General features: G+C 42.9%; 1 long non-coding RNA gene across 2 annotated transcripts in view; it reads right to left on the bottom strand.

Moving 5' to 3' along the window:
* Positions 1-878: 878 nt before the first annotated feature.
* The window catches only part of LOC138805908 (uncharacterized), a 53754-nt gene continuing 26910 nt past the window's right edge, over positions 879-27722 (bottom strand). For both annotated transcript variants that reach the window (XR_011365670.1, XR_011365671.1), the window contains exons 2-3: positions 4841-4906; positions 879-982 (exon numbers count right to left, since the gene is read on the bottom strand). This is a non-coding gene — a long non-coding RNA (uncharacterized lncRNA). The remainder of the gene's footprint in view (positions 983-4840; positions 4907-27722) is intronic.

Raw genomic sequence — 27722 nt, forward strand, 5'->3', positions numbered from 1 at the left:
TAGCTGTCTTTATTGCAAAGGCTTCCCTAAGTCTTCAAAATTCCCAAAGTTGAGTAATAAATTAAGATAGTTTTTTCGAGGGGTTTTTCTGTTGTTGTCTTCCTTATTCATTCAGATCCCACCCTAAAGATCTCTATCTGGAACATTTGTAATCAGCCAACAGAAGTTCCACCCTGCCACGGGGAGGATCAAGCATTAATCTGAAGATTTGAAATGTGTGGGACCTGAACTCTGGGCCTGGAATTCTCCACCTGGTCCCTAGAGACTCATAGGTAATCCATTCAAACTCCTACTCCCATTCCTACTGACACCAGGACAAGTTTTCTCTGAGATGCTATCAAAAGAATAGTCCCAAACAAATTGGAACAATGTGAGATCAGCCCTGGAATCCGATTTCACAGCTATGTAAGTGGTTAGCAAAACTGCACGAATTACGTACCATTCCTGGGAGGACTTTCAAAACTTCCCAGGGAGCATTATGTCCAAGGACCCTTCAAAAATGTTTCATGCTTCCTTGCATTAAATGTGGTGGTTCAAGACTTCTTCCTGATCTTGGCAATGTATCTTTCTTCTTACCTCTTGAAGCTCTTTTGGTCAGAAGCCACAAGACTTTAGTAGCTATGAATTTATAAGTGATAACATTGCAAACTAGCATCCATCCTCATCTCTGGACTCCAGTGATCACCTAGCCCAGCGATCCCATTGTACCCTGACTCATCATACTCTTTCTCAAGTTTCATATGAGAGACAGATTCTGGCTCCCACATGCAAGTAGGAGATCTTGCTCAGTTTCTGGTCCTGGCTGGCTGCCCTACTTTGGAGCTGCAGGGCTCTCTCCCTCCCTCCCTCTCTCCTTCTCTCCCTCCCTGCTTCTCTCTTAGCTGTGGTTCTACTAAGCTCCTGCTTATAATTCTCTTCATTTCTTACCATCATCTCTTCATTCCTATGCCCCAGGTGTTATGGCTCAAATCCGTTATACCAGCTACAGAAGAGGTAGAAATATAAAGATCATGGTTAGAGGCCAGTTTGGGCAAAAGCATGAAACTCAACCTAAAAAATAAAGTAGCCCTGCATTGGTGGCTCACACCTGTAATCCTAGCTACTCAGGAGACTGAGATCTGAGGATTGCAGTTCAAAGCCAGATTAGGCAGGAAAGTCCATGAGACTCTTACCTCCAATTAACCACCAGAAAACCAAAAGTAGCGTTGTGGCTCACTTTGAGCTGAAGAGCTGAGGGACAGCGCCCAGGCCCAGAGTTCAAGCCCCATGATGAACAAAACAAACAAACAAACAAATAAACACAAAAACAAAAACAAAACAAAGCAAAAAACCATAAAAGCTAAGGGCATGGGTTAAGTGGTGAAACACAAATGAAGGCTTTGAGTTCAAACTTAGTATCTAGAGACAGAGACAGACAGACAGACACAGAGAGACACAGAAACACAGAGAGAGAGAGAGAGAAGAGGGAAAGGGAAGATGGGAGTGAGGGAAGGAAGGAAAGAAGGAAGGGAGGAAGGGAGAAAGGAAGGATTCAATGCAATCTATTTGAAGACAAAGTCACTTGAAGTGGATATTCTGTGTCCATCTTAGAAGGGAAATTTTCTTTTTTTCTTTTCTTTTTTTTGCCAGTCATGGTGCCTGAACTCTGGGCCTGGGCACTGTCCCTCAGCTCTTCAGCTCAAGGCTAGTGCTCCACCACTTGAGCCACAGCACCACTTCCAGCTTTTTCTGCTTATGTGGTGCTGAGGAATCGAACCCAGGGCCTCATTCATGCAAGGCAAGCACTCTACCACTGAGCCACCTTCCCAGCCCCAGAAGGGAAATTTTCATGTATACTTATGGGATCCTCTTCAAGAACAACCACTTCCTAAGAAATTTGAGGTAGGGCTACAACTTTCAGAGATTCTCTTTTTTTGTGCCAGTCCTGGGGCTTGAAGTCAGAGTCAGGGTGCTGTCCCTAAGTGTTTTTGTTCAAGACTAGTATCCTACCACTTGAGCCACAGCTCTACTTCTGGCTTTGGTTGTTAATTGGAGATAAAAGTCACGGATTTTCCTGCCATGGCTGCCTTCGAACTGTGATCATCATGTTTGTCTCCTGAGTAGCTAGGATTACAGGCATGAACCACAGGCACTCGGCTTCTTGCCCTTCTTGAAGGTGTCTGTCTCAGTTTTTTAGGGTCCCATATATATGTATCCTACTGATGAAACCCCATTATCTAGAACAACTTGAAGGAGTGTCTGTGGTTTCTACATCCTTTCCTATGCAAGTGGCAGTGTCTATGGTGATCTGACTGGGTCTCATTCTGCAGCTTAGCATTCCTATTTGCAATCTGAGTGACCTCAGGTAAGCAATGGCTTCTGTTTCCTCACCTGTTGCTTATCATCATAATGTATCTTTACAGTCACTGTAGTCACTAAATAGGACAATACCAGGCAGAGTGTTCAGCACAGTTCTTAGACCAAGAGCAGACCTTCAATGCCTGTAGTGCTGTTACCAGTTTTGTAACTTTGTTTTTCTTTACTGAACTCCAAGTAAGTAGTCATTCATCTTTTCTGTGGCCCAGTCCTAAAGGGGTCACGTTTGTCCTTTTTGAGTCCCTTCACATGCATAAAAGGGATGGATTGGCCAGAGAGCAGAAAGTTTCATATTTGCAGACACTAGTAGAAAAAAAATAGCATTTGATGGCAATAAAAGCAGGAGTTTGTGGGGAAATGTATGGGCAGCAGCGGCAGGAAGAGGTGGTAGGCTGCCTCCCTTCAGGGGAGCAAGCTGCATGCTGATATTGCTCTGTGTGGCTGTTGTTGTTACTGTTCCCTCCTTCCCCCCCAGGATTCCCAGGGAGCAATCATGATGTCAGAATCCATGAAAGTCAAGTTCCAATTACCAAGGGGTGAGAACCGATGTGCAAATATTTGTTAGTGATAAGATACTTTGTCATCAGATTGAATGTTCATACCCCTGGTAAAGTTCTGCTCCCAGGATTTCTAAACTTGAATTTCCTGCTTTACCCACTAATTAGACCAAAATCAAATCAAAACAAAACTACAAGGCAGGCAAGGGTACAGGGAATCCAAACCTTAAGAAATGACCATTGAAATCAGAACACTCTGCTTCTTTTTTTTTTTTTTTAATTTTTTGTTGGTCGTGGGGCTTGAACTCTGGGCCTGGGCTTTGTCCCTGTGCTCTTCAGCTCAAGGCGAGTGCTCTACCACTTGAGCCAAGTGCCACTTCCATTTTTTTTCTAGTGGTTTATTGGAGATAAGAGTCTCACGAGTCTCACAGACTTTCCTGTCCGGCTGGCTTTGAACCACGATCCTCAGATCTCAGCCTCCTGAGTAGCTAGGATTACAGGATGAGCCACCAGCACCTGGCCAGAACACTCTGCTTCTGACAGTGTTTTAGTGTGGCTGAGGTATGGTAGAGGGATGGATTTTGAAAGTTCTGGAGCCTCAGTTCTGTGCCTCAGTGTCCTTGTCTGTAAAATGGGGATTCCTGCCTGAGTATGTGAGGGAGAATAAATGAGCAAATATAGACAGACAAGCTGAAGACTGCCAGCAGCTCACACCTGCAGCCCTGTTATTACCCAGGAGGCTGAGAGCTGAGTGAGGATCATGGTTTGAAGCCAGCTGAAGCTAAAAAGTTTGCTAGACTCAATCTCCAAATAACTAGCAAAAGAGCAGGGTGGGAGATGTGGCTCAAGTGGTATAGCACCAGCCTCGCAAGCTTGAGGCCTTAGTTCAAACTTCAGAACTGCCAAAAAAAAAAGGGAGGGGGGGAGAAATATAGACACATAACATAGAACAAGAAGTGTGTGGGGGGCTCAGTCATGCTGTTGTTACTGTTCTGACTATTACTTTATTATTATTACTACTGACTTTTGATGGATTCCGGTGAGTGATCAGTAAAAATTCATCTTGGATTGCACGAATAGATATTTAAGTTGCCCTATCAGCATCTGCTTTACTATTAGCAGACACATCAACAAGGAGACAGTTAAGATTTTGTTAGGTTGTTGTCTGCCAGTCGAAGAAGAGCCTTTGCTCTGCTGTAATTAACTGCACGCAGGCAAGGCCGTTAGCAACCAGCTGTCTTATCTTACCTGTCCCCCTCACTGCCACAGGGAGATGTGCAGCCCAGAAGTGGAACTCAGGACTGCAGAGCTAGGTGCTACTAAGTCAGTGCCTACCGCTCACATGATAGACTTAATCTCTATGGTGAAAAGAAGAAGGGAACTTACTCTTTAGAGAACTAATTTGGTAAAAATAATAATAATAATAATTAAATACCTATATCAATTACTTGGAAAATTTCAAAGCATTTTGGATTTGTTTGAACTACATTTCCTATTGCAAGACAGTTTTCAAGGTTTTTGTCCTCCTGTCAACCATGAATTTGGTTCAGAGTTGAACTAATACCTACAAAACTCCCATCAAATTCAATAGGAAGTCATGTTATGTGTACAGGGCTGTACATTCTGTATGATATATATACCATATAGAATGCTATAGAATATAGTATATAGGATACAGGTATATATTATACCATTTAGAGCCAATATGGTAAATATGATACCCTAGGCATATGTATGATATTATTCTAATCTCTGATTATTCTGAACATCAAAAACAAAAACAGAAATAGTGCATAGGTACAATTACTTTTAACTATGTTTTACCAAGACTCTGTGTGTGTTTGTGTGTGTGTGTGTGTGTGTGCGCGCGTGTGTGTGTGTAGTGTTGACAATTAAACCCTGGTCTTTATGCATACTAGGTAAAAGTTCTACCACTGATCTATACCACAGCTCCCAAACAGTATTTTCAATGTTCAAAATGTACTCACCATCTACAACTTATTGAGAAGAAAACTCCCAGGATTTTGCCTCTTGGATCATCTTCTTCATCCACACTGAGAAAAATAATCAACATTTTTAGACCATATCAGGCTAGACACCATTCTTCAAAGCCTGTCTTATGCTCTGGATGTTATTACCTATTTCAAAATGGGAAAGGAGCCCAGCGTGGTGGCTCACACCTATAATCTGAGCTACTCAGGAGGCTGAGAGGCCTCAGGAGGCAGTTCCAAGCCAGCTGGGCAGAAAAGTCCATGAGACTATCTCCAGTTAGCCACCAGAAAACCAGAAGTGGTGCTGTGGCTCAAAGTGGTAGAGCTCTAGCCTAGAGCTGAGAAAGCCCCAAGGCAACTCCTAGGCCCTGAGTTCAAGCCCCATGACTAACAAAAATAATAATAAATCATAAAATATAAACAAAAATGGAAATAAGATGAAATAAATTATTTTTAAAAAAATTAAAGGGAGAAAGGGGATGACTTTTAAATTCTATTATCTTTGGCATTTTTGCCAGTCTGGGGTTTCTCAAGTCTTGAGACAAAAAGTACACATTCATTTTAGGCATTAATAGAAGAAGCTCTAACTGCCTCGGCAGTTTCTTCCTTGAGTTGTCTTAAGGGAACTATTTATTTTGCTTCTTTACCTTGCAAATAGCTAACGGCTCCTAGCCAGGGCTCAACCCAACCCTTTTGTGCCCTGAAGCCATTGCTGGTCTTTAAAAGAAAACCGATTCTTTGGAATGCTGTGCGTGCACATGCCTGTCCAAGCAGCCGGCCCCACCTGCTGAGCAGGTAAACCAGATCCCCGCAGCCGGCCTCTGCAGCCACATTCCAGCCTGGCACTCTCTTACTCTCTAATTGTTACCTGTCAAACAGGTCAACCAGGCACTTGGGTCTGGTCCAAACATGTGCATGTTCCCACGAAACCCTAAACCTGCAAACCTTTGACCTTTCCATAGTTTCCAAGGCCCCTTGATTCTTTTGACCAGGTTGATGTAAATCTGAAGGATGACTTTTAACTGGTTCTCTGTTCTTCCTCCCCATGGATGTGAAGCTGCTGGGTGTGGGATTGCTTGACTCAGCCCAGGGTGATTCAAGATGACTTGGAAAGCACAATTGGGGTAGCAAAGACTTTTGAGATGAAAATCTGCAAACCCTAAATATTCTTCATGGCAGTGGCAGACTATCTGTCCTGACCAAATGGAGAATGAATTCTCTCCAGTGGGTAGAAACTGGTGACTCACAGGTGAAAATCTTCCTCTCCTTCCTGCACTGGGCGGGCAGCCAAGACTGTGGCCCACACCTGGGCCTGAAACTTCTTATATGTATGGAAGGCAGATTGTGGGAACTGTCTAGGCCTGGGCTTCCCTGTCTAGTAAAATGAAGAGCGGACTCCTCCCAGCTCCAGGTCTGTGTTCTTTTGTCTCATGGAGGACACCCAAAGCAGGGACATCTTGTCAAAAGAATGCAATGCCCCATTGTCATTGCCACATGGGATGGGGTGAGGAGAGGCGTAGGTACTGCTGGCTGGGGAACCTTGGCTTGTGTTGATTAAGCAAATGACCACATCTGAGGACTTCCCTCAAGTGTGGAAGCCCTGGGCAGCTGGTCTGTCTGTCCCTTCTTAAGGACATCTGACTATACCTTCCCTTCTGTATTCTATTGAATTATTTTTAAGTTAGAAGAAGCAATGATTGGTTTTTTTGTTGGTTGGTTGGTTTCGTTTTGTTTTATTTGTTTGTGTTTTGGTCATAAGGCTTGAGCTTGGGGTCTGGGCACTGTCCCTGAGCTGTTTTGCTCAAGGCTAACGCTGTAACACTTTGAGCCACAGCTCCACTTCTGATTTCCTGGTGGTTAATTGGTGATAAGAGTCTCATAGACTTTCCTGCCAAGGATGATTTTCACCTGTGACCCTCAGCTCTCAGCCTCCTGAGCAGCTAGGATTATAGGCGTGAGCCATTAGCACCCAGCTTTTTATTTCTGTCTGTTTTGATAGCACTGTGTGCCATTTTTATTTTGCCCATAACAAATCTAGCATCAAAACTACCACCCAAGCATCCTGACAAACCCTTCTGTCTATATAGACAGAAACTGGGGCCCATAGCAGGCTTATGAGCTACTGATGTTCCCCAGTGAATCAGCTTCCTCATTTAGGGCACCACAGGATTTGGGGGTAAATTGTAGGCCAGCAAAGTCATGGTCACTCCAGCAACATGGGAAAATGCTTCCAAAGTTGTTCCAATAATAGAATTTCAAAATCCTAGTTTCAGAACTGGAACCTCTCAGGCGGGTTTTGGAGACAATACGAAGCTGTCAAGCCAGTTTGCTGCAATCTTTTCCCCTCTTGGGCTGGACAGGTTATTCTTTCAAGAGCCCAGGGTCACATCGTGCAGAGCAGGAACTGGCACTTCCTGCTCTCCTGCTCAGTTCATCCAGCTCAGACTTGTTTGCCAGAGCTAAACCGGCTGGACAGGCTCCTAGAAGAGAAACTTCCTCGGGGCTTTGGGCTGAGGGTGTCCAGCAATCTGCTGGCTTGCCTAGCATCATCCTTCGCCCACATGCTTACTTCAAGGAGTATTGAAGTCAGCCTTCAGGTGCTGCTAATTCATGGGGGCTGCTCTGCTGTGGGCATCAGGATCTCCAGAGGGACTGTGAGTACTAAGGGGCCTTTAGAGGCAGGACAAAAAATGAGCAGTCCTTGAGAAGATTGCCCAGATGCAGACACTACAATGTGGTGGCTTCACAATAAATTCTAAATAGCATTTACAGAACAAACCTAATTTGCATTATTTTCAGATTACCACGCAACCAAACTTTCCACAAAGAGTAAATTGGTTAGCTGTTAAGTGCTTCCTTGTCAAAGTCTTTCACTTTGATCCAGCCCCAAATGGCTCAATTTTAAATCTTTCCCTGGATTTAGTCTGCCACATATGTACTTACTGGGAAGGAGTGTTTAAGTTTTGTGCATTTTCTGAGCCTAAATTTTCTTATCCTCAAAGTGAAACAGGGTCCTATCTTCCCAATGTAGCATCATTGTGAAGAATAAATGAACCTTCTCTGCTTTGACTAGGGCCTTGCACGTGATGAGTATTTGCTTTGATTAGGGCCTTGCACGTGATGAGTATTTAGTAAGCAAACGCCTGCTTTTGCTGTTGTTGTGGATATAAAACTTATTTAAAAAGCGGTCCTCACCTGGTGCCAGTGGCTCACTTCTTAGTTACTCAGGAGGCTGAGATCTGTGGATTTGGGTTCAAAGCCAGCCTGGGCAAGGAAAGCCCATGAGACTCTTTTTTTTTTTTTGTCCGTCATGTTTTGGGGCCTGAACTCTGGGCCTGGGCGCTGTTCCTCAGCTATTCAGCTCAAGGCTATCGCTCTACCACTTAAGCCACGGTGCCACTTCTGGCTTTTCCTGCTTATGTGATGCGGAGGAATCCTGCAAAACAAGCACTCTACCACTGAGCCACCTTCCCAACCCTCCATGAGACTCTACAATTAACCACTAAAAAACTGGAAGTGGCACAGTGGCTCATGGTAGAGCACTAGCCTTGAGTGAAAGTGTTCAGGGACAGTGCCCAAGCCCTGAGTTCAAGCTCCACAATTGACAAAAAAAAAAAAAGTGGTCCTTGTGGTCCAGTTTCAGAATGATCTGCTTGACAAACAGGAACTCCAACAATAACTCCAAACTTCTATTTGTTCTCCCATTGGGAAGAAAGGCTGTGATTTCTTTATATACCAAAACATTCTGTGTCCCTTCTACACCCCAAGTTGTAGAATGCCTGCCCTGGAGTCCTCATGCTCTTGACGGCTCCTGCTTGTCATTCGTTTGCCTGGACTCCGAGATTTTTAAAGATTTTAGCATATGAGGCATGATTAGATAAGGTTCTTTGCAGAAGAGGGTATTTGGGGATTACAGTTTTGGTCTTTCTTATGGTGGCCATGGCAAGGGAAGGGCCTCCAGGCCACTAAGCTGATCACAAAGAAGGCTTTCAGGGAAGGAAGAAAAAAATCTCAAGATGAAGAGAATCCACAACCGAGTAATCAGCTTCACAATCCACAAGTGTTGACAGGTCTTTTCAGTGTGGTGGCCCTTCTAGAACAGGAATGGGCCGTGGTTACCCAAAACTATTTTACCGGGCCTTTAGGGATGGACAGAACAATCAGGTCAAATGAGATTTGCTGCACATTTAATCCAGGCTTTGAGAAGGAAGAAGATCCATCAAGGTCCTGCACAAATGTACGCCACAGAAAATCTGTTGAAAACACTCGAACCTGCTGTACCTCAAGTCTCATTGGGTGACCAAGTTCCTCCCAACTCCATGAACACCTCACATTCACCCTCATTGTTTCAGGTCCACTTAGACCACTGAGGCTTTGCTTTTGAATGAATGTAATAGATGCTGTGGTCTTTAATGGTCTCATTTTTACCTCCCAAGTCTCACTCCTAATCTCTAACCCTCTCTGCCTCAGATCACACCATCGCCTCTGCTCCCTCCCCAAGCCTGCTTATCCTTCAGATATCTGCTTAGATGCCACCCTCTTATATGGATGCCTATACTCTAGAGAAGGCCTGTGGCGTCCTCCAAGACTTTAAGCAGTGTGTGGCCAGACTGGTAACTGTCCTGGTCACCATAGCAGGCTAGGTCCAGTGCAATCTTGACCCACTATAACCATTCAACATATGTTAAATAGAGTTTGTATTCTTTCTTAATCTAAATAACTACCTAGAATACAAGTATGACCCTTCCCACTTGAAACTGAAGTTAGAGAGGCAAAATAATTCTTGCAAGATCATCCAGCTAGAACAGGGGCAAAAGCTTATGTTTTAATCCAGGCCTCTCAGCTTCTACCAGATGCTGTCTATGAATGCGCAACTTGCCAGATTGAAAAAAAAAAAATGTTTCTAATGATATTACAAAGAGTGGGCTGGGCACCAGAGGCTCACGCCTGTAATCCTAACTACTCAGGAGACTGAGATCTGAGGGTCATGGTTCAAAGCCAGCCTGGGCAAGAAAGTCTGTGAGAATCTTATCTTTAATTAACCACCAAAAGCCAGTAGTGGAGCTGCAGCTCAAGAAATAGTGCCTAGGCCCTGAGTTCAAATCTCAGAACCAGCACCAAAAAAAAAAAAAAAAAGAGTTTGGATACAGATAACTCTTTTTGCTTTTAGAGCATACTCTTGCTAGAGTCTAACACTAGTTTTATGAGAGAATCGTAAGAAGTGACTGGCTCTGGGTTACTCTAGGTTTGTATAGAATCACAGATACAGCTGTGCCTAAACTTCACTTACTTTATTTTATAAAGCAACAGCTTTTAGCTAAGTTGATCTATTTTGAATATACCTGCCAAAATAGAATGCTTCTACCTCGTCTTTTTTTTTTTTTTGGGTCCGGTCGTGGGGCCTGAACTCTGGGCCTGGGCGCTGTCCCTCAGCTCTTCAGCTCAAGGCTAGCGCTCTACCTCTTGAGTCACAGCGCCACTTCTGGCTTTTTTCTTTTTGCTTATGTGGTGCTGAGGAATCGAACCCAGGGCCTCAGGCATGCAAGGCAAGCGCTCTACCACTGAGCCACCTTCCCAGCCCCTACCTCGTCTTTATACAAGTAAACAACTGCCATCTGCTAGCATATCACAGGGCACAAATTAATAAATAATTTCCTCATGCCAATCAACAATTATAGCTGCTGCAAATAATCAAAGCACATGAGAAACTCCAGACACAACATTATCAATCACATCATTGTGCTCTAGTGGAACATTCTACTACTTGAACCACACTCCCAATCCCTATATTTATTTATCCTTCTATTTATTTTCTTTCTGAGAAAGGATATCATTAACCTTGCCTAGTTTACCTCAAAAAGTCTCTGCCTCCTGAATAGCTGGGATTATAGACATGTGCCACCATTCCCAGCAGTAACATTATGATGATTTACTTGCTGAAAATACCTAGGGCTTATTACATTCTAAGAGTTATAGATACAAAATGACTTATATCACTTAATTCTTATATTACCATCCAAAGAGACAAGTCCTGGTTTTGTGTAAGAGAATAGGAGAACGCTAAAAATTTACCTTCCCAGGGACCCGCAGACCTCCTGGGCTCAGAAGACAAAGACTAAACTTGCTGCCAAAGAAACAGAACTCTCCTAGAACTATATATATATGATCCAGAAGTTATTCAAATTAGCAGTTAAATAAATTAGACCACAAAATAAGCTGGGTTGCCAGCAGCTCCGAGCTGTCAAGTGATCTCAGTTGTTCTTGGAGAATAGAAGTGACATAGCAGAGAGTGTGAATTTGATGTGTTTCACCTAGGACATGGGGAAAAGTACAAACCAAATACTTCCCAGGGTCTTCCTCAGCTACTGCTGTGGGGTCTGCAGGATTAAAGGTCCAAGTAGAGCTGAGAAGGACTTGAAGACACGCAATACTCAGCCCTTCTGGCCTGAAAGAGCATGAACACCAAAATCATTTAGCCAAAGGCTTTGGTGAGAAATAGGCATAAACAAATGCTCAAGATCAAGACCCCAGCCATAGGGGGTCATGCTTATTGTTTTTCTCGCTGCTCATTGACCTATCTTTTCTGCCCACAGCCCTGGTTGGCTGCAAGCTCTGAGGATGACAAGATAGTATTCAAGCCCTGAGAAGAAGTTCAGAAACCTCCCTTCTGGGGTAGAGTAGCTGCCTAGCAAGTACAAGATCCTGAGTCCAAACTCCAGTACTGCCAGAGAGAGGGAGAGGAGTTGGTAGGATTTAGCAAAACTAGCCAGTTATTATACAAAGGATGTAATGAGGGAACTGCTTCCTTTTTTTCTTTTCTTCTTTCTTTTCTTTCCTTTCCTTCCCTCCTTTTCTCTCTCTTTCTCTTTCTTTCTTCTTTCTTTCTTTCTTTCTTTCTTTTTCTTCCCCTTTCTTTCTTTCTCTCTTCCTTCCTTCCTTCCTTCCTTCCTTCCTTTCTTTCTTTCTTTCTTTTCTTTCTTTCTTTCTTTCTTTCTTTCTTTCTTTCTTTCTTTCTTTCTTTCTTTCTTTCTTTCTTTCTTTCTTTCTCTTTCTTTCTTTCTTTCTTTCTTTCTTTCTTTCTTTCTTTCTTTCTTTCTTTCTTTCTTTCTTTCTTTCTTTCTTTCTTTCTTTCTTTCTTTCTTTCTTGTGTATACCAGTTTTAGAGCTAGAACTCAGGGCCTAGGTGCTGTCCCTAAACATTTTTGCTCAAGGCTGTTGCTCTAGCACTTGAGCCACAGCTCTACTTCTAGAATTTTGGTGGTTAATTGAAGTTAAGAGTCTCACAGACTTGCCTGCCCCAGCTAGCTTCAACCCATGATCCTCAGACCTCAGCCTCCTGAGTAGCCAGGATTACAGGTGTGAGCCACTGATGAACAGCAGGAACATTTTTCTTAAAGAAGTCATTTTATGTCATTTCTGAGACAAAGCAAGGTAAAATAGTAAAGTGAAATAACACCTGACCTTGACAGTAGAAGGGGAAAGCAGTGATGATGTCTAGAAGGATTCCTTGCATTTAGAAACCAAGAAGCAATATCCCCAGGGCCATTAGTAACAACCACTGGGTCAGCTAAACAACAATTACATCCAAAGGGTAAACATTCACAAAGGGAAAACACTGGTGACCTACAGTAACCATTCAGTGGGGTCTGGAGGAGGGAGAGGGAAGTGAGCATTGCTTCTGTTCATGGATGTAATCTCTCTAAACTTAAATGTTAGAAAACTACATGAATTAATTAGTGACTGAGTGAAACAACTGAAATGCTTCCAACTTCCCACCTGTAGAAGGTAATAATGTCTCATAACTATCTATGATAATAACCTTCAATGGTATGAGAACATTGGCCCTGTGTAAGAGAACATGAGAATGCTGACAATCTACCTTCTCAGGGATTTCGGATATCGTGGAGAAAGACTAAACTAATAGGAAAATACCAACAAGCAGAATAAAAAAGTGATTTTGTAAAGCTACCACACAAGCACATATTCCCATGTACAGGTACGTGCACATACATAAATACATAGTTTGTGTTTCTCAATTACTTCAACAGGAAGTTTATCCATGGAAAAAGTAATAGGATTGATGAATAATCTGTGTCCAGAGCAAATCAACACCAACGCTGGAAGAAGTTTTGGAACAACAACAACAAAAGTATACCATAGAAGAAAGCTGTTTAAATTGGGCTGGAAAAAAAAAAACACTAGTTCAATTTCCTTTAACAAGAGAGAATGGAAGCCAAGTACCAGTGGCTCTCGCCTGTAATCCTTAGCCACTCAGGAGGCTGAGATCTGAGAACTGCAGTTCAAAGCCAGCCCATGGAGAAAAGTTTGTGAGACTCTCTCCTCTCCAATTAACCACCAAAAGTCTGGAAGAGATGCTGTGGCTCAAGTGGTAGGGAGCTAGCTTTGAGCATAAAAGCTCTAGGAACCAGCCAAGCACCAGTGACTCACGCCTGTAATTCTAGCTACTCAGGAGACTGAGATCTGAGGACCATGGTTCAAAGGCCAGCTGGAGACTCTTATCTCCAAATAACCACTCAAAAACCAGAAGTGGCACTGTGACTCAAGTGGTAGAGCGCTAGCTTTGAGCACAAAGAGGCTCAGGGACAGCGCCCAGGCATTCAGCTCAAGCCTCTCAGTCAACAACCACAACAACAACAAAAAGAAAGTTCAAGGACAGTGCCTAGGCCCTGAGTTCAAGCCCCAGAAAGCTATATGGTTTACAATTCATTAATGTCTACAACAGAATACATTAAGAAAATACGAGTCTAGCAAAATTTCAATGGCACTTTGCAAGTTAGTACAAAAAGGAACCTTCTGCCTGTCTATTCTGGCTGCCCTTAAACTTGTCAAGGGCTTGCTGAGACACAAAGGAAATAGACGATACAGTCACTTCCCTCCGATTGTAATCTAGTTGGGTGGACAAAACAAATGCACACTAAAAGTACACACAGTCCAAAGCAATGGACAAGGGAAGAACAGCAGGTGACTTCCATGCCTGAGGCCTCAGGAGTCAGAGATCATGTGCTATGGGACTAAGCAGAAAAGGATCCACAATGTAAGTGCATCTAAAGAGATTACTTGGAGTTGAAATGTCCCAGTTCAGACCAGAAGACCCAAGTGAAGCTTCCCAATGATATCTTCTCAGCATCTCCAGAGCTGACTGTGTTGGAGGGGAAAATGGTCTTATAGGGTGTATAATTGAATGGTTATACCAGTCAACAAAAGGCAGACCCTAAAAACATCCCTATGTTTTTAGAGCCTAGAGGGGGGAACTTAGGCGCTTTTACCCTAAGGGACAGAACTAGCAAGTGACTTTCAATAGTCACATTTTGCTAGCCAGAGTCAGTGAGTAGTAGCTGTAGAGATTTCTGGTCAAATGGATAAACAATCACAAGTCTCAGCATTAACCTAAATCTCTGTGCTAAAATATCAACTAAAACAGAATGTCAGGGTATCATAAAACATAGCTACTGTGCAAAGGATTGTCAATGAATTGCAACCACACATGTTTGCCAATTAACTGCTGAAGTTTTCTCAGCATTCCATGTAGCTTAGAAGGCTGACTGCAATGAACAGTTTTGGCAAAATTTCATTCTTTCATGAATTGAAATGTCTGATCCTGCCCATGTTTGTCAGTAGAAGTTAGGTTCCATTCATACTACCTGAATTTTAAACCAGATTTTTTTTAAACCTATTTAGCCTGTAAGAAGTCCTGCAAAGATTCACTGGTGTCAGAAATATTTTAGAATACCTAACAGCATTTTAGAATAAACCTAGTAATGGCTAGATTTCCCTAAAATTACACTTGAGATTGTCCAGTGGTCCCTGCTGGAAAATATCTTATTAAAAAATCTAGTGTTCGGGCTGGGAAGGTGGCTCAGTGGTAGAGTGCTTGCCTTACATGTATGAGGCCTTGCCATATAAACAAAAAAAGCCAGAAGTGGCACAGTGGCTCAAATGGTAGAGCACTAGTCTGGAGCTGAAGAGCCAAGGGACAGCATCCAGGCCCAGAGTTCAAGCCCCAAATCCAATGTTCAAAGTTATACAGATTAAATTAAACAGAGATGCCAAAATTCTCAGCCCTTGTTTACAGCATTAGGAATTGTTGGATTATTTTCTTAATACTAATAATTATAATTTTCTTACCTAAAGCAATACATGTTGTTTGGCTCTATTATTAAAATCAATACATTATGTAAGGTACATGGATTTTTTCATATATTTGTGTAAAAACATTCATTATGCAAAACTACAAAAATAATATGACCTAAAATTCATATCTTGCTGGGTGTCAGTGGCTCATGCCTATAATCCTGAGAAGGCCGAGATCTGAAGATCAAGGTTAAAAGTCAGCCTATACAGGAAGGTCTATGAGACTCTTATCTCCAGTTAACCAGGAAACAAATGCTGAAATGGTAGAGCCTCAGCCTTAAGTGAAAAAGCTAAGGAAGAGTGCAAAGTCCTGAGTTCAAGCCCAGGACCAACACAAAAATAAATAAATAAAATATGTATTTCATAGACCAGAAAATGGTATTTATTGCAGGTAAATGTTCACACAATCTGCAAGGTGTTGAGGGGACAGGGCAGGCATAAGAAAAGAGGGCCTGCTGGGGGCATGGCTCTGTTGTGGTAGAGCATCTATCTTGCAAAAGCAAGGCCCTGAGTTTAAATCACAGAATGACCAAAAGAAAGATAGAGATGAAGGGAGGAAGGAAGGAAGCTAATTGCATGGCTGAAGTGTTGGGATCCTAAAGGCCATGTGGGCGAATGTTGATGGATATGATGTCTGGATGGGAAAATGAAGTGGAAGCAAATGGCAGCACTCAGCAACCACGAGGAGTGACAGGCTGCATGTATGGCAGCCAAAGTGACAGAGTGGATATCTGATAGTCAAGTTGAGTCTTGAACCCAGTACATTTAATCAAGTAAAAATACAGGTATGAAAAGCAGTAAAATATGGTTTTATAGCAATGCATATAGGGCTGGGGTGTCTCTCCCCGTACCACTGAGTGACAGAATTGAGCATGTGTGAGGTCCTGAGTTCTATCCCCAACGTTGTAAACAAAATGAACAAACAAATCAACCTAACAATAAGAACAATAAAACCCAAAGCATGTAAATACTGTGTATACTGTATTTTTACCAAATACACTTTAATGGGTGGGTGCCTATGGAGGAAGAATGGGGGAAAATAGAATAAACATCTAAAACTAGAAGGGAAGGCCAGGCACTGGTGGCTCCAACCTGTAATCCTACCTACTCAGGAGGCTGAGATCTGAGGATTGCAGTTCAAAGCCAGCCCAGGCAGTAAAGTGAGACTCTTATCTCCAATTAATCACTGGAAAACTGAAAGTGGAGCAGTGGCTATAAGTGGTGTAATGCTAGCCCTGAGCAAAAAGAGCTCAGGGACAGTGCCCAGACCTTTAGTCAAGTTCCACAACTGACAAAAGAAGGAAAAACATAAAGAAAGACAGGAAGGAAGGAAGGAAGGAAGGAAGGAAGGAAGGAAGGAAGGAAGGAAGGAAGGAAGGAAGGAAGGAAGGAAGGAAGGAAGGGAGGGAGGAAGAGAGGGAGGGCGGGCGGGAGGGAGGGAGGGAAAGAAAACTAGAAGGGAGCTTTGGCGTGGCCCAGTGAAGCCTGTACTATGTATCTGATGAAAGTAACTGACCCATTTCTCTGCATCAGGGTTCTCAAACCAGAAGAAACCTAGGAATGCCTGAGTACATAGCCTGTGGCTTCTAAAGCAGGTGTCTCGCCATGAGACCAAGTGCAGGTGGGTGTCGGAGGCTCTTTGGATGCACTTGGTTGCTCATTAGGCCAGAGCTTCTCCAGTTTGGCTGCATATTATGGACATCTGGGAAGATATTGTAAAATACCATTCCTGGTCCCACCCCAGCAAATCTGCTTCAGTAGTCTACACTTAGGCAGTGGTATTTATTCACAGCACACACACCCCACCCCCACTTCCACCAGGTGATTTCACTGAGCAACTAGAATTCAGCACCATTGCTTTAAGCTTTTGGATGTCTAGTTGCAAATGTTGCATTTTGAAAGTGACTGATGAAATCAGAGTGTTTTCCTTTGCACAAACATGAATTTCATTATTAACAGAGAGTACTACCAAAGGCAGCAAAATTCATTTCATTCACTTACTTCTACACCCAGCCTGTTTGCTGGGCTGCTGTGTGTTTGGGTTGGGCACTGCACAGTTCTGGAGGACATGTTCATAACATAAGTCATGCAAATGCAAGTCCTCTGGAGTTGATCAGTGACCACTTCAAGCCACCCAGCAGATATCCAGTAGCACAGAGCAGAAACTATCTGTCTTTTCCCTCACTGTAAACCCTGTCCAGACTGCAGACTCATGAGTGGAAGAAATGTTATTTTAGGCAATTACATGTTGGGGTGGTTTGTGACATATCAGTTCCCCCTGTCCTCAGGGAACTCTCCAGATAGGATGGAGTGTTAAAGTTTCCCTACATTGTGACATGCTAGCTGAGCCTTTATATCCAGTGATGGCATGTGGCCATCTGTGCAAAGTGACATGAATGTGACCTTGGACAAGAAGGTCACAGAGAAGGTCAGTCTAGAAGGGGATCACAGCTGAAGGCTGCATGAAGACGTTTTCATCTGGGAACCTCCCCCTCTCCCACACACACAAAAGTCCTTCCCTGAAGGTGTATTTGGGGAGAATGTCTCTGTGACCACCACAGGCCAAAGAAACATGAAGTCAGTTCTATACAGTTGGGAGCTGGCGATCCAGGGGTGGGGTTTGGCAGAGTGTAGTATTAGGAGCCATTTACCTACGGTTAAATTATATTTCTTCCTATGACTGAGAATTGCAAACAACTTGCCTCTGGATTGTCCGAATGCTGCCCCATCCCTTGACCTAAGAAATCAGTAAGCAGGGTTATGTCCTAATCATGAGATGCTGCTAACACGGAGATTCTCTGGATGAAGAGGATTTCAAAGCCATGGGAGTGTCCTAGAGAGATGATCAACACTGGATGAAGAAAGAAGTATGGAATGCCATCATTTGGGAAAAGGATGGAGTCTACAAAGGCAACAGGGGAGGGGTGGGGACCAAGGTGGTTTCCAGTGTGAGCAGCCAACACCAGCAAATACAGATGGGATATCTAATGGGATGAGAACTTGGGAGTGTCCCTGAGATTCAGAGACTAGGTGGTTATTGTTGGCCAGGCTAGTCCAGAGTGACTGTTAATTACATGATACAGCCCTTTGTGATATTTATCCTGAGCTTCTTCCGGGCTGGGGGCCCTGGGGCAGAGGAGCAGAGCAGAACTAAGAAGCACCTGGAAGACTAGATGGGGGTTGATAGGGATGGGTCTTCTCAGAGCAACCAGGGAGGAATAGACTAAGCAAGGCAAATACAAAGTGAGTGAGCTGTTAGATGTGTTGACATCCAGTTCCATTCACTACACCATCCCAGCAGACACAGAGCCAGGCAAAGACAAACTAGCTCTTGTCTTCTTCCTTCATTCCATGGACTGCAGAGACTCATGAGTAAAACAAACACTGTTGTTATTCTAAGGAGTTACATGGTAGAGTAGTGGAGAGCTCAAATGTATATACTCAGAGATAGGACAAAGTAAACAATCTCTAGGGAGGATGAGGGCTAGCTAGACTCAGAAGACTGTCAAGCCAGTGAACTTTAGGATTGACACCACCAAAACAAGACAACCAGCTGCAGCTTAGTCACTTTCAGAGATGAGAGAACAAACATGTTTGGAATCAACAGACTGGGATTTAGTTCTCAGCACCAAATTGCAGCATCTCCTTGGAAAGCCATTACAATTTTTTCAAGCATCCTTTCCTCATCTGTGAAAGGGAGGTAATCAGGGCTGGCTTGTTACTTTGCTGGAAAGATTGGAGCTCATTCCTTCATGCAACTGAGCTCATTCCTTCATGCAAATGCTATATGTCAAACATGATGCTAGAGACAAGCTATTCAACAGCATGGATTAGGTCCATACCTTCCTAGAGCCTGCCATCCAGTGTGAGAGAGCAACAGAATAGATAGAAACAACAATAACAATGCCTCAGTATTGTGATCAGTGAGAGGATGCCTGTGAGATGCCAGTAGTGCCTAGGACATAGTTTTTGCTCAATTATCATTCTTGGTATTTTTTTTAAAAACTGAATTTAATGTTTTTTTCCTTTTATTTATTTTTTGTTTATGTGGTACCAAGAAAATGAACCCAGGGCCTCACACACGCTAAGCAAGCACTCTACCACTGAGCTACATTGCCTGCCCCCAAGTATCACTTTTCCCATTGGAAGCACGTTAAATGGGATCATATTTGGCAAAATTATGGGAATAACATTGTATCTTGAGCATCTGCAAGTCCCTCTTGGGGAACTAAGACACTATGGTACTTTTTTTTTTTTTTTCCTCATCCAAATTAGTAGTTAAGATTAGGTGTTTAAAGCTCAGTGCTAGAGACTCATAACTATAATGCTAGCTACTCAGGAGGGTGAGACCTGAAGATCTCTGTTCAAAGCCTGCCAGGGCAGAAAATCTAAAAGACTGTTACCTCCAATTAGCTAGCAAAAAGCTGGGAGTGGAGGTGTAGCTCAAGTGATAGAGTGTCAACCTTAAGCAAAGAAGCCAAGTGAGAGCAAGAGGCTCTGAGTTCCTGCCCCAATTCCAGTACATGCACGCATGTGCACGCACACACAGACACACAAGTTAGGTATGTAGCTAGGTGGTAGAACTTAGCATCTGAGTGAACATGGAGTTAATCCTAAGCACAGAGAAACAAATAAATAAATTGGTACTTAATCAGCACCATTAAATACTTGCAAGAAAAAAAGAGTAGATATGAGGGAGAGGAGGAAATTTATCCAAGTCTTCAAAATCACTCATAGGGCTGGGAAGTAGCTTAGTGATAGAAGGCTTGCCTAGCATGGGCCAGGGCCTGGACTTGATCCCTAGAACCATTAAGAAAAACCAATGAACACAGAGGAAGCTGCCTGGGTCACAGGCAATGTTGAACCTCTTACATATAAAAGCAAAGCTTTGCAGAGATTCTTTTTGGAGTCTTCTCCTTGTTCATTCATTGATTAAGAAGAGTATATCTTGATGTTAATCTGTGTAGTAGATTCATGCCATTAAAAAAACAAAACTTTTTTTTTCTTTGAGCAATATTGACACAGGGCTGACTCATTTAGCAGGCACCTTAGCCAGTATGAGGAGAGGCATTTTATAATCAGCCACAAGAGTCCCCAATAATTGCCTGCATCTCAACCTGAGACTTGATCCCTCCCCAACTCCGTAATGTATTAACTCTGATTTACAGCTGAGGAAACTGAGACTTAGAGAAGTTTGCACCACTCACCTAAGGTCTCAGCATTAGAACTCGGCCACACCTTAACTTTTCAAAGCCCCTGAACACCACACCAAGCTGGTTGGGGAACATTAAGAAACCTACCAGAGACCAGAGTAGCAGGTGTGCCCGAGAAGGGTGAGCTCAGGGACTTGGAGTTACTCACTCAGTAAAGCCACACCTGTTTGCAGCAGTCTGTGACACACATTTGAAGTTAGGGACAGGGTGACCAAACTGTAAGGGAGAGAAGATTGTGTGGCCGCCAAAATGGTTCTGGTCTGAAAAAAACTCTGACCATGACCAGGCCCATTAAGAGACTTGGGGAGGCCAGTACCGCTGAAGCAATTCTGCCAGAACTCTCTAACTCTGTGTGTGTGTGTGTGTGTGTGTGTGTGTGTGTGTGTGTGTGTGTGTGAGAGAGAGAGAGAGAGAGAGAGACAGACAGACAGACAGACAGACAGACAGACAGACAGACAGACAGACAGAGAGACAGACAGACAGACAGAGACAGAGACAGAATGGGGGAGGGGGAGGGGAGAAGGAGGAGAAGGGAGAGCAGGCATATCTGAGTGTGTGAGGGAGATAGTGTGTATGTGTGTGTGTCTAATTGTAGAAGTGTTTGTAAACTGGTATATATTTTTACACATAGGCATGTCTAAGCACAAATGTGTGTGTGTGTGTGTGTGTGTGTGTGTGTGTGTGTGTTATGTTGTGTCTAAAAGTATGTATGGCTGAGTATGGACTTTTTTTGGGGGGGATGTTTTTTTATAGGCCATGGGGCTTGAATTCAGGGCCTGGGTGCTGATCATGGGCTCTTTTGATCAAGGCACTTTGAGCTGCAGCTCCACTTCCAGTTTTCTGGTGGTTAATTAGAGATAAGAGCCTCATGGATTTTCCTGCCCAGGATTACCTTTGAACCACTATCCTCAGATCTCAGCCTCCTGAGTAGCTAGGATTCCAGGAGTAAGGCCCAGCACAGAGTTTGAAGAAGCTACTGAAAAGGCTCCAGACAAAGGTGCTTTTTCTGCTCCACGTTCCTCTGAAACTTAGCTACTCCCAACTGACTTGGGAGCTACTACTGGCTTTAATTTTCTTTGCAGGGAGAGGCAGGGTGGGTGTATCTGAAGAAACAATCCCAGAATTACCCTAAACCACTAATCCCTGGGAGAAAAAATTCCTATGCCCTGGTGGGTATCATTTAGAATCTTTCTCAATTAGCAATCATAACACCTGAAGCTTTGAACAGTTGTTGTATGTTTATCTTTCTCTTCAAGTTCACTCTACTGGCTCCCATAACCAGCCAAGTTCAAACAACCTTCTGTCTGGCAGTCACAAAGACAAGTCCCCCAGCCCCCACCCCACTGCAGTTTTAACCAGACAGAGGCGGAAATTGATTTCCATGATCCTTGTGTGTGTTCTGCTGCTGTTTTTAGCATGTCCCTGTAATGTGCTCAATTCCATCAAGCATTTGTAGTAGCTTACAATTAAAATCACACATGGAAGCCAGGTGCTGATGGCACACACCTGTAATTCAACTACTCAAGAGGCTGAGATTTGAGGATCACAGTTCAAAGCCAAGCCCAGGTAGGAAAGTCTGTGAGATTCTTATCTCCAATGAACCACCAGAGAACCAGAAATGGAGCTGTGGCTCAAGTAGTAGAGCGCTAGCCTTAAGCAAAAACAGCTCAGGGACAGTGCTCAGGCCCATAGTTCAAGCCCCACAGCTGACAAAATAATAATAATAATAATTTTAAAAACCAACCCATGGAAAAGAAATGCTTCAAAAACATACAAAATTCAGATTAAAACACAACTCACAGGAAGGGAAAGTGTGTTTATGTTCTGTTGCTTAAATTTCACTTCTGGTAAAAGTCATTAGAAATGCAATACTGGGCAATAGTTAAGAACATGTCTTTTCTCAGGGCCAGAAGAGAAGAAAGAGGAGGAGGAAAAGAAGACGAAGGAGAAGGAGTCTTTAGAAATAGTGTAGCTCATGGTAGCACCTAGTATGTTCAAGATCTTAGGTTCAATTCCCAGCCTCGAAAAAAAAATCTTGAAAATAATTTATTTATTATGTCATTCACTTCCTCAATGGTGTAGATTCCCCATCAATAAAAATGATGATGATAGATTTCTGATAGGATTAAAGAACAAGGTAAGATAATGTATATAAAGTATGAGACAAGCCAGGCTCTGGTGGCTCACGCTTGTAATCCTAGCTACTCAGGAAGCTGAGATTTGAGGATCTCAGTTCATAGCCAGCCTGGGCAGAAACGTCTGTTAGACTCTTATCTCCCATTAACCATTAGAAAACTGGAAGTGGCACTGTGGCTTAAGTGGTAAAGCCTTGAGCTGAAGAGCTCAGGAACAATGCCCAGGCCCAGAGTTCAAGACCCACGATCAACCAAAAAAAAAAGTATAACATAGTTCCTGGCACCTGACATGAGGCATCAATTTACCTGTGCTGTTAGTTCTACCGATATGTTAGGATTGGAATTATATCCACATTCTATGTTTTGATCAGCTAACCCAGATCTAGGTCTGATTTCCCCTCTGTGGTCCAGTAGGAGGAGAAGTGAAGGAACTACTGGAGTACCCTCGTCCAAAAACAGATGCTGTATCCTGACTTCTTTCAATTTAATTTTTGTTTATGTGGTACCAAGGAATTGAACCCAGAGCCTCATGCATGCTACATAAGCACTCTACCACTAAGCCACATTCCCAGCCCCTGTAACCTGATTTTATCCACAACAAAAGGACTGTTCTTGATGTCCAAGAGAGCTCATGACCAGGGTTTCATTCAGGGTTGTATGTGTGAGTATGTGCATATGCATGTGCACACACGCACGCGTGTACATGCATGCCACTCCTGGAGCTTGCACTCAGGGCCTGGGTGCTGTCCCTAAACATTTTTTGCTCAAGGCTAGTGCTCTACCATTTGAGCCACAACTCCATGTGTGGCTTTTTAGTGTTTAAATGGAGATAAGAATCTCAGCATTTCCTTCCTGGGCTGGCTCCAACCTGTGATGCTCAGATCTCAGCCTCCTGGGTAACTCGCATTATAGGCGTGAGCCACGGGTACTTAGCTTCCGTTTTCTTTGATTAGTTGTAGTTTTGTTTTCAAGACTCTTTTCGACATTTGCAGGAGCTGATTTAGCTGTAGGCTCTGATTGCCAAGTTTGGAGCTCAGCTGAGCTGAGTGATAATCTGTGCTCCCTGTGTGTCTCCCTGTGGCTACCTGAGACCTGGTCCTACAGGACCACTGAGCTTCCTTCCTTCAAAGCCCCACTTATGTGTTGTTGATCAACAGATCTTCAAGGCAACCCATCTCACAAGAAACTGGGCGTGTACTCGACAGACACAGCCTGTGGCACAAACACCTCTGTGTACTCTTTACTCAACAAAAATACTTGGACATACAGTCATCACCAGCCCTCATTCCTCATGTCTCCAGTGGGTGGGAAAGAGGTGATCTATGACCAACAGCTCCTCAAGTGTGTTCTGTGCTCAGGTGAGTCCCCATGAAGCCTCCCTCCATGCAAGAACTCTTCAGCCCTCAGCTTTCCCTTGGCCTTGCCTCGGTTTCCCAGGTTCCTCAGACAAGCGTTGTCTGTATAGGCCCCGTGGGAGGAGCTAGCAATCTAATCTCACCCAGTAGTTACCTTCCATGTAAATGTCTGCCTCCCATTCTCTCCCTCTGTCTAGAAACTGCTTCATTTCTACACTCCCATCCTCACTTTCTGCCCCAGGTCTCTATAGTTCCTGGCACTTCGTAGGTGTTCTATACATATTTGTTGTTGGATCAAGGACAAAAGGAATTGAGCAAAGGAATGAGAAACCCCAGTAGAAGTAAAACCCCATAGACCTTCAGGCCAAGCAATCACAACAAACATCCAAGGACACAGAGCCCCTGACTCCTCTGAGAAGTGAGAAGGCCAAAAGCCCGGTCAGATCCCATTGTTTCTGCCCCTGTGCTGCTGCTCATTCCTTCTTGTCTGGTCTTCATGTATTGTTCTTGGAGAGAGACTCCAGAAAAATGCCTGGGAAACAGAGGTCTGTCAGCCTACCTCTTGCTGAAGTCACTAGTTCATTAACTAGGTTCAAACTTAGCTCAGCCTCATTACCAGTCCAAGTCCATAAATGTTGATTGAGTGCCTACTATGTCAACAGCCTGGTTGAGAATGAGGAAGGCAGGAAACACAAAGAACAGGGGCCCTGTCCACCTTCCCTATTTGAATGGCCAGTCTGACATCTCAAGTCATGTCCACAATACAATCCTGAGAAGAAAGAGTATGCTTTCAATGTCAAAGTTGTGTGTGTGTGTGTGTGTGTGTGTGTGTGTGTGTGTGTGTGTGTGTGTGTGGTGACTCCAGAGGACCCCCACCACCAGAAGGGAGAGGGAAAATGTTATGTAAATAATGAGCACACAACTACACCCTGCTCATGTATGAAAATTCCAAGAATGATTAAACCTGGCTATGGCTCCAGGATAAACAGAGGTTTAACATTGCAACCTCCCTACGTGCTTGCTCTCTCTTGCTTACACTGTGTCACAGACACAGACAGTACATTAATATATTCCTGACATCCTGTATCTGGTCCAGAAGAGAGATGATTTTGTCTGATGGAAAGAAGATGCTCAGATAGATTGCTATTAGACTAGAATTCTCTGTTTGTCTTGATCCTGTACTCTCTGTGCAAGACTAAATGCACAGAGAGAATTTTTCATGTTATATAATGAGATATTAAAACAAGGGGAAAAAAAGAAGATGCTCAGAGTAGTCATTCATTCATTAATCCTGGGAACAACAGTTCATGACTTCAGGACTTGTTCATCTTTTTAAAAAATGAATACTCATGTGATTATGAATCTGTTTTACAAAGAGGCTGATTACATTTGTGTGCTTCTCATATTGTATACTTAACTTCAAAAGTCAACTACAGACTCACAACATTATTTCTAATAGTGAATTAAATATCAACCAGGAAACAGAACACCTGAACAATACTACAAACCAATTAGACCCAAGGGACATCTATAAAGCATGCTACTTAATAACAGAAAACACATTCTTAGGCAGTTGAGGTAACACATATCTACAGTGCCAGATTGCTTGGGAGGCTGAGGGAGGAAAATCACTTAAGCTTGGAAGTTTGAAGCCAGCTTAAGCAATATAGAAAAATTCCTCCCTCCCTCCTCCAAAATTCTTCTAAAATACACATGGAATATTCTTGATGATTAACCATAAGCCAGGCTACAAAACAAAACTTCAATTTATTTTAAAAAATAAAAATAATAGGGCTGGGAAGGTGGCTCAGTGGTAGAGTGCTTGCCTTGCATGCATGAGGCCCTGGGTGCGATTCCTCAGCACCACATATACAGAAAAAGCCGGAAGTGGTGCTGTGGCTCAAGTGGTAGAGTGCTAGCCTTGAGCTGAAGAGCTGAGGGACAGTGCCAGGCCCAGAGTTCAGGCCTCACAAATGACTAAATATAATAATAATAATAACAACAACAACAACAATAAAAGTATGTTATTTGAAGGCACAGAATAAAATTAAGTCAGAGGAAAAATTAGAAATATACATATATATATACTATGAAAATCATAAATATGTGAAAAATTAAACAAACATCCTTTAAAAAACCCAATGAGTCAAAGGAGAAATCAGAAAAAAGAACACCATGTGATTGATGAAAATGAAGACAGGACAAAGTATGGGACACAGCTACTATAGTGTTTTGAAAGAAATTTATAGCTCTAGATGCTTTATTAAGAAAGAAGATCTCAAATCAATAACTTAACCTTCCACATTAATACATTGGAAGAATGACTAAAACTACAGTAAGGAAAAAAGAAAGAAATAAAAAAATTGTTATTGTAAAGGTTACATAAGTCAGGTAATGAGTACATTTCTTTTTTGTTTTTCTTTTTTTTGGTTGTGGGGCCTGAACTCTGGGCCTGGGCACTGTCCCTGAACTCTTCAGCTCAAGGCTAGCGCTATACCACTTGAGCCACAGCACCACTTCCAGCTTTTTTTCTGCTTATGTGGTGTTGAGGACTCGAACCCAGGGCTTAATGCATGCAAGGCAAGTGCTCTACCACTGAGCCACATTCCCAGTCCAGTACATTTCTTTTTGAAGAGTGTCACTCCTTCTTTCACTTTCTACCAGTTTTTCCCTCCCAATAAGAAGGAAATTTTAATAGAGAAGACTTTAATGAAATAGAAACCAGAAAAAATGATAGAGAAAGAAAATCAATCCAAACACTAGTTCTTTGAAAGACAAGATGAACAAAATGACAAAGCATTTAGCTAGATTGACCAAAATCAATGGGCTTCCCTACAGATTGACCCTGGGACTGACTTCTTATTCCTTACCAACTTAGGAGGTAGTCTTTGAGGCTGGTGATATGGACAAGGCAGAAATAAAATTGGAAAGCAAGTATTGGGTTCCCATTTGTGGCTTCTGACACCTAGCTTCATTTTTGTTTGTTTTATTTTGTTTTGTCAGTTGTGGGTCTTGAACTCTGGGCCTAGGCACTGTCCCTGAGCTCTTCAGCTCAAGGCTAGCACTCTACTACTTGAACCACAGCCCCACTTCCGGTTTTCTGGTAGTTTATTGGAGATAAGGGTTTCACAGACTTTCCTGCCCTTTGTTGCCCCAGCTGGCTTTGAACCATGATCCTCAGATCTCAGCCTCCAGAGTAACTAAGATTATAGACATGAGCCACCACCACCTGGCTCACCCAGCTTCTTCATTTAGCTTCCAGTACCAAATCAAAAGCTTGTGTATCTACTACTAGTTGAAACACAATAAATCACTAAGAGATGCTTTCATGAAGATGACCAATCCTCGAGTAATTCAAATGATTTCCTTCTACTTTTGTCTTTTACATAAGTCAACAGGTGGCCTATTTTAGCTGAGTGTGTTGAAACATACCTATAATCCCAGTACTTGGAGGTCAAATCAGGAGGATCATGAGTTCAAGGCCTACCTTTGCTACCTATTTTGATTTGCTTGAAGAAGAGATTACTCCTCTAATCATTACATCTGTTTTCACCAATTGCTAAACAACAACCCAGGGCTATAGCAGATATGGCAAGAAAAAATAATTAAATGATATATCGCTAAATAACTTCTCTTTGTGGGTCCTAATGATTTTGTTGGGATTGTAATCCAGGACAGGAAAAAGGAGGCCTGTGAAAGTATTAGAAGGTAGGGTTACATTTAGTGAATCAGAAGCCCCTCCCTCTGAGTATTACAGAAACACTGCTCAGGCTCTGTGCAGCAGGAGCTAAGGAAGTCTGCCCCTACTCAGAGTGGTACTGGAGAGAATGTGTGATCTTTGCAGAGGTGAGTTTGGGATTATAAGAACAAAAGCAACATCCCAGAACAAGGCTCTGAAGGGGAACCCTAACATTTGAGCAGTTTGTTCTATTCTTACTATGTCTGAACATGACCATTCTCAAACATCTAGATTTTAACCCCTTTAAGTAATATTTTCTCCAGGATTCCAGAATAATACTAGATG

Source organism: Dipodomys merriami, unplaced genomic scaffold (genome assembly GCF_024711535.1).
Source record: "Dipodomys merriami isolate MVZ:Mamm:240054 unplaced genomic scaffold, mDipMer1.0.p SCAF_4, whole genome shotgun sequence".
In the NCBI taxonomy this organism is placed as follows: Eukaryota; Metazoa; Chordata; class Mammalia; order Rodentia; family Heteromyidae; genus Dipodomys; species Dipodomys merriami.